The following is a 19154-nucleotide window of genomic DNA, read 5'->3' as shown; positions in this document are numbered from 1 at the left end:
GACCCGGCGTGGAAGATGCGTCTGAAGGTCTACTGAAGTTGGACTGAGGATGGCCCGCTCGGAGAACACATCCGGAACAGGACATCTGAGGATAATAGGCGACAACGATATCAGGACAAGCTAAAACATCAGGCCTCCACGGCAAAGGCTCAGGACATCCACTTCATACTTCCAGGACACTCATCGAAGGGCAGCGAAGAAGAGTGAAGCATGGACATCAGCAGACTCTGGACCATGGAAGGAAACTGATGAAGGATCATGGAGAAGCCTCGGCCCCAGCAGAAGGAATTATCCCACTGAGCGCCCTACATATCCCTGCCGGTGTGGTCGCGGACCACTGGACTACTGTGTGCCCTACACAACCAAGCTGGTCTGGTCATGGACCCCACAGGGACTGGACAGTACAGAGCTATGGCAGACGTCTGGACGACAGGAACATGGATGAAGAGGAACATCAGGAACATGGACGAAGAGGACATCTGGAACATAGAAGACATCAGGAACATCTGGCGGATGACGGTCAAGACGACGGACCTCCAGTGAAGAGACCAGGAACATACAACAACGAGAGATCCCATGAAGAACATAGAAGCCAGGCAGGAGCAAAAGCAGAGTCCTGAGGAGGACTAGCCACTAGCGAGGATGATGCTGGAATAAAGACAGGGCCCTTATATAGGGCTGAAGAAGAGGAGACGCCCGGGGAAAAGTTCCAGGTGGGGCCTGGGGCATATCCTGCCACGGGCCCTTTAAATAACCAAGAGAGATGTGGCCTCGCCCCTTGGGAGGAAGGGGCAGGACTTTGGACAGCGGCATCCCTGCCGCTGCATGCAGGAGCAGGAAGAACAGGCTGCAGGCAGGCCCTGATGTGAGAGGCGGCTTCCTGCCACAGAAGAGCAGCAGCGGGTAGCTCCCTGCTGCAAGCAAGGCCAAGGACTGCAGCCTCCAGGCCGTGGGGCGGCAGCGACGATGGCGGCTCCATGCCTTAAACAGCGGCAAAGATGGCTGTGGCCTCCAGGCCGCATAGGAACGCTGGTGGTGGCCTTCTGGCTGCAGGAAGACCCAGGCAGTGCTGGCTTCTTGCCGTGGGTGGCATCAGGGAGTAAGCAGGCTGAGGAGGAGGTAAGAGGCTGCCCATAGCTCCGGCTGTGGAGAGAATCGCAACATTTATTACAAAGGATTATTGTTTGTCTCATGCCCATTACTATTTATGGAGCACTACTTAGATCAAGAACTGAGAACTCATATGAAGGAGAGCACCTATATACTATAGTGTGTCAAATGATATAATTTTTTATGAAAGTAGTAGAATTAAACTCATTTAACTTGGCTTGCTAATATAAGATATTGCTAAATCCATATTTTTCTTGACAATCTTTTGGGTTTTGTTCTAAGAGATGGGGGTGGAGTGTATTAAGATTATTTTAGGGAGTTATTTTTAGATTCCTGGAAGATAATTGTATACAAAGATTGAAAATGTTAAAATTGGATCAAAACAACCACCAATAATTGATAAATGTGGATCACTATGGGGCAGATTTTATAAAACTACGCACGCACAAACAAAAGTACACCGGATTTCAATAGATACGCATGTAGCCATTAAAATCCGGGGTCAGAGCATGCAAGGGTTCCCAAAATCTGCGTGCGCCAGGCCGCTCAGCCTGCCTCCGTTCCCTCCACCCCCCCGCACCTTTCCCTCCCTTCCCCTACCTAACCCACCCCACCGGCCCTATCTAACCCCCCCTACCTTTGTTGCACAAGTTATGCCTGCCTGAGGCAGGCGTAACTTGCGCGCGCCAGGCCGGCCGCCGGCGCGCCATGGTCCGGTCCAGGGGCTGGTCCAGAGGTCGCAGTCACGCCCCTGGAATGCCCCCAATGACATGCCAGCTGCGACATGCCCCCAACACGCCCCTCACGAAAGCCCCGGGACTTAAGCGCTTCCCAGCGCTTTGCGTGCACCGGCAGCCTATGCAAAAAGGCTCGGCACGCACGGTGGGGGGGGGGGGGGGGTTTGGGGTAGGTTTTTGGGGGGTTACACGCATAACCCTTTTAAAAGCTACCCCATGTGTACATTGCACATAGCTTAGCATAAGGATCATTGAGGCCTAAAACTGTAGCATGAAACTGTACCATGCTGTCATTTGTTTTTCTTACTAGGCTGCTTGATACTAATGAGCTAAAAATAAGCCAGGATACTCTGTTCTTTCTACATTTGTTTTCTAAGAGATAAGGCTGGCGATGACCTATGTTTGAACCTTTTAGGGGTCAGGCAGTATAAGTTTCTTTAATTGGCCAAAGCTTAATGAGCTACAGCTAGCTATTGTCAGAAATATGAGTACAAATCAGAACACTTAACACTTGTAGATGCTGGATTAGAGCCAGAGAAAAGTAAGGATATAAGGAATTGTATTTGGAAGTGTTCTTTGAATGGCCCAAGGACAGAGAGTGAACAGCTGGTTTGTGGAGTTTCCAACATCGTAACAGTCTTCCGTTTTTCAAGAAGACACTATCTCATTGAAAGGAAGGCCTATGAGGAAAGTATTTCTTGTACAGAATCTTTTATTTCTATCTTTATTATTGCAATAACTATTTGTCTTGATTAATCTATGTAATGTTTATTGTGATGCTGTATGCTTATTTCTGATAATCACTTTTGATATTGTCTTTACTGATTATACAATTTTCTACCAATTTTTAATATATTTAGTAAACTGAGTTTTGCTTTTACAAGATTGTATATGTGTGTTCTATGATGTAATATACCACCACTTTAGGCTACCTCTTATGGGCAACAGCTGATTCCACAGTTTAATTACCTACTGCATGGCTTCCCAAACCTGTCCTGGGAATCCCACAGCCAAGTGGGTTTTCAGGATATCCACAATGAATATGCATAAGATAAATTTGCAAATACTGAGTCTCTATGATATACAAATTTATCTCATGCATGTTTATTATGGATATCCTGAAAACCCAGCTGGCTGTGGGGTCCCCAGGATAGGTCTGGGAAGCCCTGACCTACTAACTAAATACTTTCTTGTGTTTGTTTTGAAACTGCAAGCATACTGTTTCATTGGATGATCCTGGTCCTTGTATGTTTGGACAGCATAAACAACTGCTAACTTTATTCTTTTCCTTTTTTGATCTTATAGACCTCTATCATTTGCCCTCACCCCACCCCAATCTTTTTTTACCAAGCTAAAAAGCCCTATGTGTCTTAACCATTCTTCACATGAGAAATGCCCAATCCTCTTACCATTCTGGGTGCCCTTCTTAGTACCTTCTCAAACTCTGCCACAGCATATTTGATGTAGGACAACCAGAACTGTATGTAGTATTACAGGTGTTGTCGCACTAGAGCTCTATATTGAAGTATGATAATGGTTTCTCCTTCAGTTGGTATATCAGGAGCAATGGCCTTGATTGAAGGCTTTATATTCCAAATTAGCACAGTTTCAGGGGCATTAATTTATTAGTACACATGTAATTACTGATTTCATTCAGACATGGGTCCATTGCATTTTACCTTTCATAATGGTTGCCACCCAGATCACATATTTATAGTCTGTGTGGAAAAACAAAGATGTTTCAATACTGGCATCTATCCTTTGCCTAGCAACAGTCATTATGACCTCTAAAGGACAGACATTATGGAGCCATTCAGGGTCTCAAATAATTACATTTATTTGCACTGTAGCTATTTTTTAAAGAAAAGTCTTTCCTCCCAAACTATAAATGTCAGTGACTAGCATCAAATTTTGTGCAGTAGTGAAGAAGCATCGAGAGATAGTACAAGCAAACAGGAGGTCAACCTACAACATCAGAAGCATCATGGATGCTGCTTCAATAAGAAGCACTGCTAATTTGATTGTTAATTCTATTTATTCCATTGCAAACATATGGCAAGCCTGGCAGATCTTTCCCTTGTATGTTTGTGTAGAAGAGTTTGTATGTCCTGGCCCCCCACTACAAAGCTGTGGCAAGCCTGACAGATCCACTGGCAATGTTCATGTAACATATATTTGTGGGATGGTGCATTTCATTTTTTTTTTTTCAGAATGCCAAAGAAGTGAACTTTCACTATGAAGGAAATCATTGTATAGCTGACACATGACAACAGGAGGACTGATGCAGCTCCGAAAATGAAATACTGTTCATGAGGAGCAAAGAAATTACTGTATGTTTCTGAGGAGGAACAATGCTCAGAGCAGGAATGACCACCTTTTCTTTTAAAGTGCATTCAGCACTGATGCAAAGGACTTGCCAGTACCTCAGGATATCCCACCCCTTGCAGCAGAACAAGCAACAGGTGCAACACATGGCAGAGACAGATAAATAGATAGATGCACGGTGCCAGCAAGACAAACAGAGCCAATGGCTTCCAGACTAGATGCTGCCACTATGAGAGGTAGGAATGGGAGGTTGTGGCAAAAAAAGCCACAAAAAAGGCAGCACAAACATTAGGCTCTGGTCATTGTGCATGGGAATGCTGGTCCCATGCCTACCAGCAAGCAGCAGACAATAATGGAAACATTTTTTCTATTTCTTACAGCTGAGCTATTATCATTTATCATGAGAGAGATAATGAGAAAACCACAATGCCTCATCAGAATGTCATATGAGAGATATCCTGCTGTACCTTAAGAGTGGAAGAAGTGGAATAACACTGCAATGAAAGCTTATATTGGCCTCCTGTTGTCAAATGGCTTGCTTCATGGCAGCCATGAAGTGCTGAGAAAGCTATGATCTGAACAAATAAGACATTACTTCTTTAGAGCCACAATGAGCCATTCTAATTTCAATAAATCACTAAATTTTAGGCTTGGATAACAAAACAAAATGAGTTCAGAGAAGAGCTCAAGATAAACTTGCAGCCTTCTGTATGCATAAACTCTTTGCGCAGCAAAAGAAAAATAGTTATGCACTGGGAATACACATTAGAGTAGATGAGCAGCTGGTGGGCTTTAAGAGCCACTATCCATTCAGGCAGTTCAAGTCAGAAGGCCACCCAAGTGTGGACTCAAAATATGTTGGTGTTGTGATGCTGCAACATCCTGCCATAGAATGGGGAAGTCTATATAGGAAAAGAACATGGAGAGAGGCAGCATATCCACCTGGGAGCCCATAGGGGCAGATTTTAAAAGCCCTACGTGCGTAAATCCAGGTGCAATACGCCTGCCAGGCCTATTTTCAAAAGGCCCGGTGACGAGCGTAAAGCCCTGGGATGCATGTAAGTCCCGGGGCTTACAAAAAGGGGCGAGGCGTGGGCAGGATGGGGCGGTCCAGGGGTGGGGCGAGAGCACGGTCAGAGGCCTCCACATGGCCGCTGTGCTGGGGGATCACGCCCCAGCAGTTGGCAGGCGTAACTTGTGAGATAAATATACGTTTTTGGGTTTTTTTTCAGGCTGGGGGCAGGACGGGTAGGGGAAGGGAGGGGAAGGTGAGGGGGGGGGGGGGGGGAATGGGGAAAGCCAGCTGGTCTCCCCATGGACTTGATGTGCGCAAGGTGCACTAGTGTGCACCCCCTTGCGCGCGCCGACCCCTGATTTTATAAGATGCGCACGGCTGCGTGCACGTTATAAAATTGGGCCTACCTTTTAAAATCTACCCCATGTTGTTGAGAAACTTTTCAGCTCCTGATACTAATGAAAAGGCATGAACTAAACAAACAAACAAATAACAGTGGAAGGAATGCGATTGTGACAGTTTTTTTGCCTCCACAGACCATGCTGAAAGACTTTTGGAGAAGGATCTGATGTATCTGGGCATAATCAGACATTCCCAATGAAAAGCAAGCAAGCCAAAGAGAGAGATATTATCATCACTTCTGGGTTTGAGAGCGATCTCGCCTTAGTATTATATATTCCCATAAAGTCAGAAGTTATGCTTTTGTTCTGTACAATGCATCAATAGCACCAGAATAAAAGAAACCAGAAATTATTCTGGACTACAGTAAAAACAAAGCAAGAGTGGACAATCCAGACCATTTGATATACATTGCAACCTGCAAGAGAAGAACTAGAAAGTGGCCAATGATTTTCTTTTCCAACCTAATCGATGTGGGTGGCATAACAAGTTTCTTTGAATGGATTGGAAGCAATCCAGACTGGAAGAGCAGAGCTCCTAAATTTAAATGCAACATATTTCTCTTGGATCGAGGGGAATTGCTCATAGATCAGCAAATCCAAAGGAGAGTGCAAGATCTGCAACATCTGAAAAAGCTAATAAGGTTTGCCATCAGTTCCCTGGTTCACAAACTTTCAGAAAGGCTATCTTTTGGACAAAGGAAGAAATCAGAGAAGCTGCACCATCTGCCCCAGAACATCAGATCACAAATCACGCACAAAATGTGACAAGTACCATCAATTTGTTTGCCCAGAGCTTATAAACATATTGAAACTGTGTGGTGAATGCTGAGCTGTGCTGTTGAAACTGTTGTATGTTCAGTCATTTCTATTAGTGTTTAAATATAAAAACCAACTGTTACAAATTGCAATGAGCAGGTGATAAATATAACACAGTAATAATATTTACTCTAATAACAATTAGAAAAAGAAAATTAATAGCCATTATACAATTAATCCTAACCAGAATATTATTCCATCCCATCTCTTTGAAGTTCTGTTTCAAAAAATAGTAAAATTAATTATTAATATAAGAACCATAAAAAATAAATTCCGTTCTCCTCCCGTACCCCACCCCCATCATTCTCCAAAAAGAACTAAAAGGATAACATATCTGGGATTTAATTTTTTTTTGTCAATTCTTAACAATGTAAATGCTAATCATTACAAATCATTACCTCCATGTCTATAATTCAAACTGGCTCGACCTGCCTCTTACCCCATACCAATCATCAAGACCCATTAGAACAGCCAATCAAGGCACCCTTATTGTATCCCCACAAAACTGCCCGCCTCTCCTCTACATGGGACCATGCCTTATCAATTGCTGGACCGTCCCTATGGAATACTCTTCCCCCCATCCTGCGCCTTGAACCATGCTCCACTAAATTTAAGAAAAAATTAAAAACCTGGTTATTTAAACGTGCCTACCCAGAATAGGACCTCGTTCACTTGCACCCTCCTGGTCTGCTTCCCCAAGACACTGCACATTAAGCCTCTACTTAAGTCTCTACTGAGTTACTTCTTGTTGTTTTAACTATTCCTTCCATGCTGTTCTCAATTTATCCCCCCTCCAAGTTACGCTCCCTTATCATGTAATTTCATTTCTGCTGTTTAATTGTGAACCGGTATGATGTCCCCACTAATACCGGTATATACAAGATTTTAAATAAATAAATAAATAAGAATTTAGAACATACAGTCTATTTATGCACTATTAATTATTAAATTTTTAAAAAATTAATTAATTTTATTTTTCATTGGATAACTATTAAATATTATATTGCGAGTTTTATTTGGTAGAGTATTAATACAGGATTTCCATATTTGCAGAAATTTCTCCCAACTCTGGGGGTTACTATCTTGTCCAGACAAACATTCCATAATATCCTTGATGTAGTTGTATTCTCCACATTGTTCGATTAGGTGCTGTATCATCTTGCCATTTGTTTAATATGCATTTTCTAGCTATTAGTAGACATTTCTGAAGGAAAAGGTTAACATATTTTTCCTTAGGAAAATTTGTATCTGGTATTCCCAATATATTTTATTTTATTTATTTGTCAAGTTTTCTATACCGTCGTTCAGACATGCCATAACACGGTTTACATTATTTTATAAAAGACATCCATTAATAAAAGCATACATAGAAATAAGAAACTCGTAATCATAAAATAAAGTTATTAAAAAAGATATAAAAGGTGTAACATAATAATAATCTCTTAGGCCTGGATTCACTATTCTCGCAGAGAATAATGAATCGGGTGGTCGAAGCAGGGGGTGGTCCTGCGAAAGCCGGCAGCGATTGCACCACTGCAGTGCGATCGCTTCCGGCTTTCGCACCCAATAGCATCACCGTGAAAGGTGGTGCTATTGGGCACGCTACCCGCAGCAATAAGGATTCTTACCTTTCACCATCAGCGAAGTCGTCATGGAGTCCGCCCTCATGCCACCCCGACTCCTCCCCTTCTGGTGCGGACTCCGCCCCGATCTAGGTATCGCACTCGAAAAGGGACTTTTCGCATGCGATCCCTTTAGAAAATGACTCCCTTAGTCATAGAGTATAGTTAATAAAATGAAATAAAAGATAAAAATGTAGCCTAAAACATTTTACTTTAAGACTATGGAATTATAAAAATGAAAGTTGGATATTAAAAGCTAGCCTCCATTTCCTATCGAGTAGGCCTTTTCAAACAGCCAAGTTTTGAGATCCTTTTAAAACTTTTTGAGATTTGCTTGCAACCTCAAGTCTATAGGTAATGCGTTCCATGATTTAGGTCTGGCCAGTGAAATTGTTCTTTCTCTGACTTGGGTGAGGCGGGCAGAGTTTACCGAGGGAATAGATAGAAGGCATTTATTTGCAGACCTTAAATTTCTTTGCGGAGTGTGTGGCCGAATATACAGAGTTGCAATGATTTAATGAGTGTAAACTTAACCATGGTAAACTCATGCATAATGTAGTCCCAAAACTCATCTATCTTAGTACACATCCAAATACAATGGATTTAAGTGCCCTTATTTATTAAACATTTGAGGCATTTATTATCAGAATTAGTTAAGCCTGCTTTAAATGCTTGAACAGGGGATATATATATTCTGTGCATAATCTTAAATTGTATATCTCTCAAAGCTATATTCTCAGTCAAGTTTTAATTTTTGAAAAACCCCAGTCCAAAGTATGGGTCACTACCTCAGTACCTGCATCTACCTGTCACTTAACTGCAAGTTTATCTAAAGCATTTATTGTAAATTATAAAATATCTTATAAGTTGTAGAAACTGTTAGGGGTAGATTTTAAAAGGTGCACGTGTGTGTCCATGTGCGCGTGCTTCCCAGAGCGCACACATGGATGCACCGATTTTATAACATGCACAAGTGCATGTGTACATTGATGTGCGGGCGACACGCGCAGGGGAGTAAAAGTATGAGCGATAACGAAATCGGGCTTTCTCCTGTTCCCTCCCAGTCTGCTGCAATTTAGGAGTGGACTGAGAGGGAACTTCCCTACCCCCCTACCTAAATCCTGTCCCTCTTCCTCTCTCCTCCCCACCCCCTAAATCCTACCTTTTTAGGTTTTTTTCTTTGTTTTTCATTTTACTGCTGTCGGCGCACCCTTACCCAGGACAGCAGCTAATGGCCGCTGTCCTGGTTGGCCTCCATCACGCCCCCCCGGCCTGTCCCCTTTTCAGGGCCCAGCAATTATGCGTGTAATGTCACTTACACATGCGGCACGCACAGGGCCCGGCCACACATGTATGTGACAATATTTGCACGCTTGGCCGATTTAAAATTCGGACGTAAGTCCTTTCAAACAAAAGAGCATAATTGATTGCTTAAAGGAATTGACTGCAAATGTATTTTTGTTAATCCCCAAAATTGAATTTAAATAATGTCTTACCTGTAGAAAGACAAAAAAATGACAATTCTCTAAACCAAATTTACTTTTCAGATCTTGAAATGTGCAAATAATTTGCCCATTAGCAGAAAAAAATTCTTATGCTAATAACAGTCCATGCTTTTTCCATTTTTCCATTTACTAAGTATTTAGATAGAAAGGCCTGGTTGAAATTCAGCATTACCTGGGGGGGGTGAAGCCAAGATGGCTGACTGATCACACATGGCGTGAGGATCCCTCTTGGGCGATTTCCACATTTCTTTTCTACCTTCGTATTTTTTTTTCCTTGATGGGCAGAAAGAGGAAACCGAGGGCAGGGCCTTTCCCCACGGTCCATCCAATGCCACCCTTGAAGGGCCAAATGGATGCCCACTTCGTGCAAAGCAGCCCAAAGTGGAGGGCTCAGCCGCTGGAGAGAGTGGGAGGGGAATTCGAGGTCCCCTCTCTCCCTGGCTCACTTTCACCTTTGAGCCTGGCAGAGGAAATACCACCTGGTAATCCGGTAGTAAAGAGAGTCTCCTGGGTGTCACTGGAGATGCTGACAGACCTTGCTGCAGGATTGGCGATCCTAGTGGGGAGTGACCAGGATATCAATGCCGCTGCCTGTCCGTTGTTTCAACTTGGTCAACCGGGTGAGGAAATTTTTCGAGGTGGAAGAAAGGGAGCCAGTGAAAGAGCCGGCAAAGGTGCTGTGAATGAATTTATACCCTCTCTATCATTACCTTTGATCCAGAGGCCTACTGTTTTCTCTTTGGAGGCTAATTGGGATGCCATCGTTGATCTCCGGAGTTCCATTCATCAACAACTGTCTCCCTTAATGCAGAATTATAAAGATTTGGATCAGAAAGTCTCAGATTTATCTTCTACATCTTGGAACAACAAGCTTCATCTTTACGTGTTCAAGTGAATTCAGTTCAGCAAATGCAAGTTTTTATGGCTAAGGAAAATGCCAATATGGCTTTGAAAATTGAAAACCTTGAAAATTCCTAGAAAGCTGTTTAAGAAATATTTAATGGAAGTTTTGCAGGTTCCTGAGAATTCCATATTGCTAGTTGCTAAAATATATTATCTACCGCAATTTAAAAATGTCTACGGTTGATATACAGGGAGAACGAATAGAGCCTTTGGTCCCAGCCGAAGGACCCAGTATAGATGTTTCTGATATGCTTGAGACCGGATACTGCTATGGCAGTCCCAGCAACTCTCATTCAGCATTACCTTAGAGGCAAGAAAATTGAATAGTTAGGAAATAGTCCCAGCAATTTTCCATGCTGTAAACCAAGCCCATCTGATCGACTTAATCAATAATTGTTTTTTTATTAACTCTGGAATACATTTGACTTTTGCATGTATAACATAGCTAAGAGAAAAAGGACTCACTATTTGACATTCAATATTTGTGCCACTATATATTGATGTTCCCAAAATCCAGTCTCTAGCATGTCTCATCAGACACGCTATGTTATATTTTCTGATATCAGGAACAGATAAATCTCCCTCACTATAAGGCAATGTTAAAGTTTTCATTGGAAGCCTAGGTTTTTTCCTTTCCAAATAAACTTAGATATAGCTTTATTAATTCTTTGTATATCAATATTATGTAAAACCAGTGGCAACAATTGTAATAAATAAAGCCATTTAGGTAACAACACCATTTTAATTAGCTATATTCGCCTTATGAGTGAAACTGAAAGATTTTGCCAACTCTTTAAAAGTTTTTCCAAGTTCTTAATAGCAAAATGAATATTAAGATCATAAGGGGTTGATTTTAAGACCCGCGCAAGCGCGTCCATGTGCACGTGGTTCACGGAACGAGCACATGGAAAAGACAGATTTTTTAAACATGCGAGCGTCGCCACATGCAGGTTATAGAATACAATGTCCGCGTGCACATGCATGCCGGATTTTAACATCCGTGCGCACAAGTGCAGGCGGCCTATGACTTGCATGCGCAGGGAAGGGATTTTCCAATTACGTGCAGCAATGCGATCGGCCTTTTTCCAGTTCCCTACCCTCCCTACCTAACCTTCCTCCCTTTTCCCCTCTCCACTCTGACCTCTAACCCCTAATTAGGTACCCCAGATTTTTTTATTTCTATACTTACTGCTCCTCGGGAGCAGAAGTCAAATCTGCGCGCCAGCTGGCTGCCAGCGGGCTTCCCCAGGACAGCGTCTAATAGCACTACCCTGCCCACCCCGCCCAGACCACGCCCCCGGCACACTCCTTTTACTTGGCCCAGCACATCTGCGTGAAACAGGGGTTACACGCATGGTGGGGCCCTTTGTGAAATGCATGCAATGAGTGCAGGGCCCGGCCGCGGACATAACTCTCAATTTTTATGCACATGGGCCTTTTAAAATCGGGTCATAAATTGCTCCCAAGTCATAAAATTCCAGGTTGGCGCGAGCAAGAGGGGGTGTTATTTTGCAAATACGCGTGGTGACGCGTGGCCCGTTTACTTAGGGAGTAGCCACTGCTATTAATTGCATCAGTAGCATGGGATCTTCTTAGTGTTTGGGTAATTGCCAGGTTCTTGTGGCCTGGTTTTGGCCTCTGTTGGAAACAGGATGCTGGGCTTGATGGACCCTTGGTCTGACCTAGCATGGCAATTTCTTATGTTCTTATGGCCTTCCCAAGTTCCCTCCCGCTCCGCTCCAATTAAGGAGCGGACTGGGGGGGAACTTCCCAACCTCCTATCCTAACCTCCCTTCCCCTTCCCCTATCCTGCTCTCCCCCATCCCTATCCTAGCTACCCCTATTTTTTTTATTTTACCTTTTGCTCCTGCAAAGGAGCAGGAGCAAGTTGCGTGCGCCAGCAGGGTGCCGGTGTGCGATCCCCCCGCACAGCAGCAAATGGCCACAGTACTGGGCGCCTCTAGCCCTGCCCCCTGACTGCCCTTCCCCACCCACCCCCCACCCCCCCAGACCGCCCCTTTTTAAAGCTCCGGCACTTACACGCAAACCGAGGTTTACGAGCGTGGCCGGGCCGGTTATGAAAATTGTCCCGGCCCTCATAAGGCCCGGCCGCGTGCATAAACCTCGGGATTTACACGCGCCAGGGTTTTAAACTCTATCCCTAAATGTGTTTTCTTTTACCCATATCTGCGAGAATGGATAATTTTCAATATTAATTTTTATGTGCATAAATACAGGTTTACCAGCATGCAAACCTTTGAATATTGCCTATTCAAAGTGATTTCCACAGCATGTTATCTTCATAAATAATCTGCCTGAAAATTACCCACACTCAGTACAGGAAAAAATACGCGCATTGCACCAAAACATGTGCACTTACAGCTGGACAGGTAGCAGACGTTCCCAATGAGCATGTTTAGGGTGGGGGGCAATGCTCCCTCCAAGGTGTATGCAAATCTGTTTTGTGTGAGCAACAGTTTTTTTAAATCAATAATTTTGGAACGTTAGTATTAGCGTTGTATTTCTATATATAGCACAACGAAAAATGTATGTGAGCGGCCATGTAAAACCTGTGAGCAATACTCCGAAATGTATGAGCGATCGCTCACACGCTCAGCTTAGAGGGAACTATGGTGGGGGAAGAAAGAAGTGTGCTTAAATTGCATTTTGTAACCTATACCCGAACTTTATATGCAAAATCCTAGCCATCACAAAAAAATCAGGCCCAAATGTCCATTTGTGCTGTGTACCTGCTGCAATTTCAAAGTGAAAATCTTTGCGCACATGCCCTTTGAACTGGGGTACCAGGACCAAGGATACAATGTATGCACAGAAGTTGCATCCGTGAGGGCAGCCTGAATATTTTCCCCTTGGATATTATTGTACCTCTCAGGTCATGGCTCTCAGTGTTTCCTATGGGAAGCAGGATGGTGGCCTATAGAGTGCTGCTAGTCCAGACATCCTTCATTAATTAATTCTGAAGGGTAAATTTAAAACGTGGAAAAGTCTCGTGCTATTTTCACATTTTTTAATGCACGTGATTCTTGTCGAGCAAGTTTTTGCTTCCTGTCAGGATGATATCTTAATCACCAGATGCACTGTAACAGAACTCTATGTGCTAAACAATTTGTAGGGTTTTACCCTTCCATTTTGGTCATAGTGTTGGAACCCTGAGAATTTATTTTTGCAAACATTATACTGGCTGAATGTGCCAAAATTGTGCAGGCAAAATACTCACATCTGTATAGGGATTCTTATAACTGCCCCCTCCCCCATTAGTCCTTAAATGTTGTCATCCTTTGCTGCTTCTGAACTCTTGTTGGTTAACCTTTTCTTTCAGCATGTTTTCCATTTTAGATCATTATTTTCAAATTGTACCATTTTTGCTTTCCAGAGTTGAATCCATTGACATTGTGCACAAAGCTCTATTTTTTCCTTCTTTTATTGTTTGCTGAGCAAAGCTGTCCTTGTTCTCCTAAATGAATGGTAGTTCTATGATTTCTGTGTTCCATCTGCACACGCATATCCCTGCAGGGGATAAAGAAATCAGAGTCATTTGGTGTTATCCACCTGTTGCTTTCAAGCCTCCATGCCTAGAAATTCTTTTTTTGTGAAATCCTTATGTTGAAAAAAGGAATCAATATTTTCTCATGTTGTTGCCAGCACACTGAACAGGGGGTAAAATACTCTTTATTAAATCAGGACTACAGTTCAAACAATGATTGCACCTTCACCTGCTGAGATGGAAGAAGAAGACTCGTATTAATTCACCACCTACTGATGAAATAATGTGAGTTGAATGAGGCGCCTAGAGGCGCAAAGAGAGGATAAGGCATGTTGGGATGTAGTGTATTATAGTGTTTGGGCCAAGAATGAAAAACAATTTCAAACCAATAATCTACATTCTGAAATAGCAGAGATCATAGGAATTCTGCTTAAAGGCACTGAATGAAAATGGGTTATAGACAGTATCAAAGGAGCATTGATTTATTTACTATTATTGAGTACGTCAGTCCTTTCTGTTGAGAATTATCCAACCTTAAATTGTATGCAAGCACCCTTTACCCTGCCTAAAGGGCAAACATTGTCTTTATCACAAAGTAACATCTGTACTAAATGTTTTCTTCTATTATGGGTTTAACGGAAAAATGCTTCATACATAGGGTCCAAAAAATGCTACATTCCTGTGTACCCTTTTGGCATATAGTAGGTGGCTTTGGCCAGAAAAGGGTATGTAGACACCCCTATAGTGAAAAGTAGCCAGTTGGAGTTGGGATCTGGCTCTTGGTCCTGTCTCTTACTCTTTTAGGAGCAGAGAAATTATTCCTAGAACAGTGAAGAAGAGAGGAGCAGTTCAGCCTTGCATCACCATGTCTGAGAAATTCCGATACTTTAATTAGAGATGTGCTTTTGTTTGAAAAAAAAAAAAAGGAAATCTCAGTGAAATTTCCTATTTAATTTCATTTCTTTTTTTTAAACAAAATGGAATTTGTTTTCATTTTGTTTACAAATTACAAGGTGCAGACAGTTTCTCCCCCCCCCCCCCAAAAAAAATACCACACAGTCAAAATAAAAACTAAAGCCCCCCCCCCCCCCCCCCCCGACTTGCCGCAGTTTCCCTAGCCCCATAGGCTTCCTCCCTTATTTGTGGATGAAAAGGGGGCAGGAATGATCTCCAGCCTTTCCAACCCCACTGGTGCCATATTTCAAAATGCTGCCAGATGACCTAGAGCAATGGGGCCTGGGGTGCTGGTAGGTTTATGTTGGGGAAAATGAAATGAAAGGAAAAATGTAAAAAAAGGAAAACAGAATTACATTTTTCTGCATGCACATCCCCTGCCATGAATGCCTCTGGACTGAGCTCAACAAAGTCCTTGATCTTTCCAATTCAGGTAAGCTTCATGTGTGAGAATGAATCCCTGGGAAACCCAATAATCATATTTGCTTGGGAAGGTAGAAAAGATCAAAGGCTGTTCTAGTGGTGTATAAAAGACGGTACTCTAGTTAAATTAAGAGTGGACGTCATTGAAGATTTATTTATTTGTTGTTTATATATGTGCAACCCCACCCTGGTGTGCAGGTCCACATGGTGGGAACCTAATGTTACTTATAGGCTCTTTGGGGCAGGGACGCTGGCTAGCTCTTTTACTTCCCCTTACTCCTAAGGTGTGGATTCTTTTGACTGGGGGTAGAAAGGGGTCCTCTCAGGTCCCACTACAGAGTGGCTGACTTCCTTCCTGGATTTTCCCTAAGTGGCATGAATTTGCATATACTGTGTGCTGTATGCCCATAGAAGATGCAGAGGCCACTGGGTTAGTGTCCAAAATAATAATTTTACTGAAGACAATGATGAATTGATGGCACAATAAATATGATTTTCCAGCACCACAGTACTCTCTCTCTATCTCTCTTAAATTACAATTCTGTGTCCTCTATCTGTGCAAGAGTCTTTTAGAAAGGCCAGGAATCCAGCCACCCTTCTGGCTTAGGCCGAACAGTGGTCCCCTTTGGTTAGGGCCCCCTTTATGGGCGGGAAACCCTTCCCAGAAGGCAAAAATCTGAATCTGCACTGAGAGTGAATTTTTCTCGTTCCCCAGGTGCTATGAAGACACCGATTGGGTGTCCTCCTTTTATAAATGAGTTCTTATTCATAATTAGATGTCCTTGATCTTGGTGAGGATCCCTGATGGAAATGATCCTAGATGGAACTCCAGGTTTCATAAGTCCACAGATGGATATGAAGGAGGGCAGAAAAAACTTCCTTCCAGGTCTTGGAAAATCAACTTGTTCTGTATCCCCAAAAGCAAATAACATCGGAGTTATCTTGCAACAGATTACTGCTACTTCAGGGGCAGGCCTTCCCTATACCTGGGTATCTGGAGCACAGGGCTCCCCAGTCCCTTCATCCTGGAAAAGCCCAGATGTTCAGCAAAGCCTCCTAGTAAGCAAAAATCCAAATTAGTCCCTGGACAACTACTCTGCACCTCAGGTGGCGAGAACTGCAGTGGATCCCTCACATGCACTGGAGGATCTCGGATGGTTTCCAAGGTCCTAGGTAGGCCCAAAATGTAACTCAGCAAAATCTTTAACCTTCCTCTCAAATTGCCAACTAAGAATGCCCCCAGAGCCCTTTGTAGAGCTCTGCTATAAAACCTCCTGCAGAGGAAATCCATTACAGCACCCTCAATGGGAGGGGCTGCCCGTGAATGGATCCTCCCCCTAATTATCTCTCTCTCTAACAGCACTAGCAAATATACTCCCAGGGCTTACTGGTAACCTGGAAAGGTGCCCAGGTTACATATGCCACTATGTCAAACTGGTACTCCGCATACATAAATTGATATAAGTGTGCTTGGTGTAGTTTGGAGCATATACGATATAACATATATTTGTAGAGACCCCTGAGTCTCCACAATTCAGTAGTCTCTAGTTTAAGCTTAATTTAGGATTTAGAGAAAGAGAGAGTAGTTTGCAGACCATCCCTGCAGGCACATCCAGAGGGGCTTGTCTGGATTAGTCAGCAGTTTCCCATAAAAGCCAGCTCTTCAAGTGGGGTGGTTTGGCATTTAAGTTGAAGTTCAAGGAAGCTTGAGTTTTTTTTCAGTGATCCCCATTGCTTGGTCCTCATCCTGACTCAGGGAAAGAGCCATTTCTATTAAAGTTTTTCTGAACTGGAGATTGAATTGAAAGAGTGAAGTGATGGTTGTTTCCCTATTTTTAGGGCCCACCCCACAGACTGTTCCAAAGGATGAAACCCTTCCCCAGTCAGTACCTCCAGGCCTGAAAGGGTTTTCTGGTAGGGATGTGCATTCATTTTCAGCAAATGACAAAAACACAATGAAGGCTATTTGTGGTTCATATGAATGGTACAAACTGAAAATTAACCTGCATCGTCCTGGCTTCCGCGGCCGGAGCCGCAGCCTTCTTCGGGGCTGGGACTGCCCCCAACGCTGACTTCCTCTTCACGGCGCTAAGGCCGCAGCCCCAGGCTGGAGTAGCGGCTGGAGCCGCCCCTGACGTCGGGCTTGTGTCCCAGGCCAGCCCTGCCTCTTCTGACGTCGTACGTCGGTGCAGGCCACTGTCCGCGGTCCTGCACAGCTTCCTGCTTCTCCTAGGTGCGCGGCCTTCAAGATTTAAAGGGCCAGACACAGGAAGTGTCTTGGCCCCACCTTGGTGACTGTTTCCTGCCTCAGCCCTACAAAAGGGCTGCTCCATCTGTTGTTCCTGGCCTTGCAACGTGGAGTCTTAGCTCTGGAGGCTCCTTTGTAAGGTCTTCCAGTCTTGTGGAGCTCCTCATCGTGATGTCTTCTCGTCATGCCATGTCATGTCTTCATGCCTGAGGTCCTCGTCCAGGTGTCCTGGTGTCTTGATCTTCTACGTCCTGGTGTTCCTGCCTTCCTCGATGTTCATTCCTACGTCTCCTTCAACGCTCTCGAGCCTTCTGGTCCGGTAGGCCAGGGGTCCCTCAGATGCAGTACTCCTGAGTGGACTAGCCTGCTGGTGGATGGTTTTCCTTTGCTCCTGAGCCTTCATGTCCTGGTTGTGTGTTCCTGAATCAAATCACGGTGAAACTAGAAGATGTGGTAGGCCTGATTGACAAACTGAAGAGTAGTAAATCACCTGGACCGGATGGAATACACCCCAGAGTTCTGAAGGAACTAAAAAATGAAATTTCAGACCTATTAGTAAACATTTGTAACTTATCATTAAAATCATCCATTGTACCTGAAGACTGGAGAATAGCAAATGCAACCCCAATATTTAAAAATGGCTCCAGGGGTGATCCGGGAAACTACAGACCGGTTAGCCTGACTTCAGTGCCAGGAAAAATAGTGGAAAGTGTTCTAAACATCAAAATCACAGAACATATAGAAAGACATGGTTTAATGGAACAATGTCAGCATGGCTTTACCCAGGGCAAGTCTTGCCTCACAAATCTGCTTCACTTTTTTGAAGGAGTTAATAAACATGTGGATAAAGGTGAACCGGTAGATATAGTATACTTGGATTTTCAAAAGGCATTTGACAAAGTTCCTCATGAGAGGCTTCTAGGAAAAGTAAAAAGTCATGGGATTAGGTGGCGATGTCCTTTCGTGGATTGCAAACTGGCTAAAAGACAGGAAACAGAGAGTTGGATTAAATGGGCAATTTTCTCAGTGGAAGGGAGTGGACAGTGGAGTGCCTCAGGGATCTGTATTGGGACCCTTACTTTTCAATATATTTATAAATGATCTGGAAAGAAATACGACGAGTGAGATAATCAAATTTGCAGATGACACAAAATTGTTCAGAGTAGTTAAATCACAAGCAGATTGTGATAAATTGCAGGAAGACCTTGTGAGACTGGAAAATTGGGCATCCAAATGGCAGATGAAATTTAACGTGGATAAGTGCAAGGTGATGCATATAGGGAAAAATAACCCATGCTATAATTACACAATTTTGGGTTCCATATTAGGTGCTACAACCCAAGAAAGAGATCTAGGTGTCATAGTGGATAACACATTGAAATCATCGGTACAGTGTGCTGCGGCAGTCAAAAAAGCAAACAGAATGTTGGGAATTATTAGAAAGGGAATGGTGAATAAAACGGAAAATGTCATAATGCCTCTGTATCGCTCCATGGTGAGACCGCACCTTGAATACTGTATACAATTCTAGTCGCCACATCTCAAAAAAGATATAATTGCGATGGAGAAGGTACAGAGAAGGGCTACCAA

This window comes from Rhinatrema bivittatum, chromosome 2 (assembly GCF_901001135.1).
Source record: "Rhinatrema bivittatum chromosome 2, aRhiBiv1.1, whole genome shotgun sequence".
Classification (NCBI taxonomy): Eukaryota; Metazoa; Chordata; class Amphibia; order Gymnophiona; family Rhinatrematidae; genus Rhinatrema; species Rhinatrema bivittatum.
Note: the sequence above shows the minus strand (reverse complement) of the source record.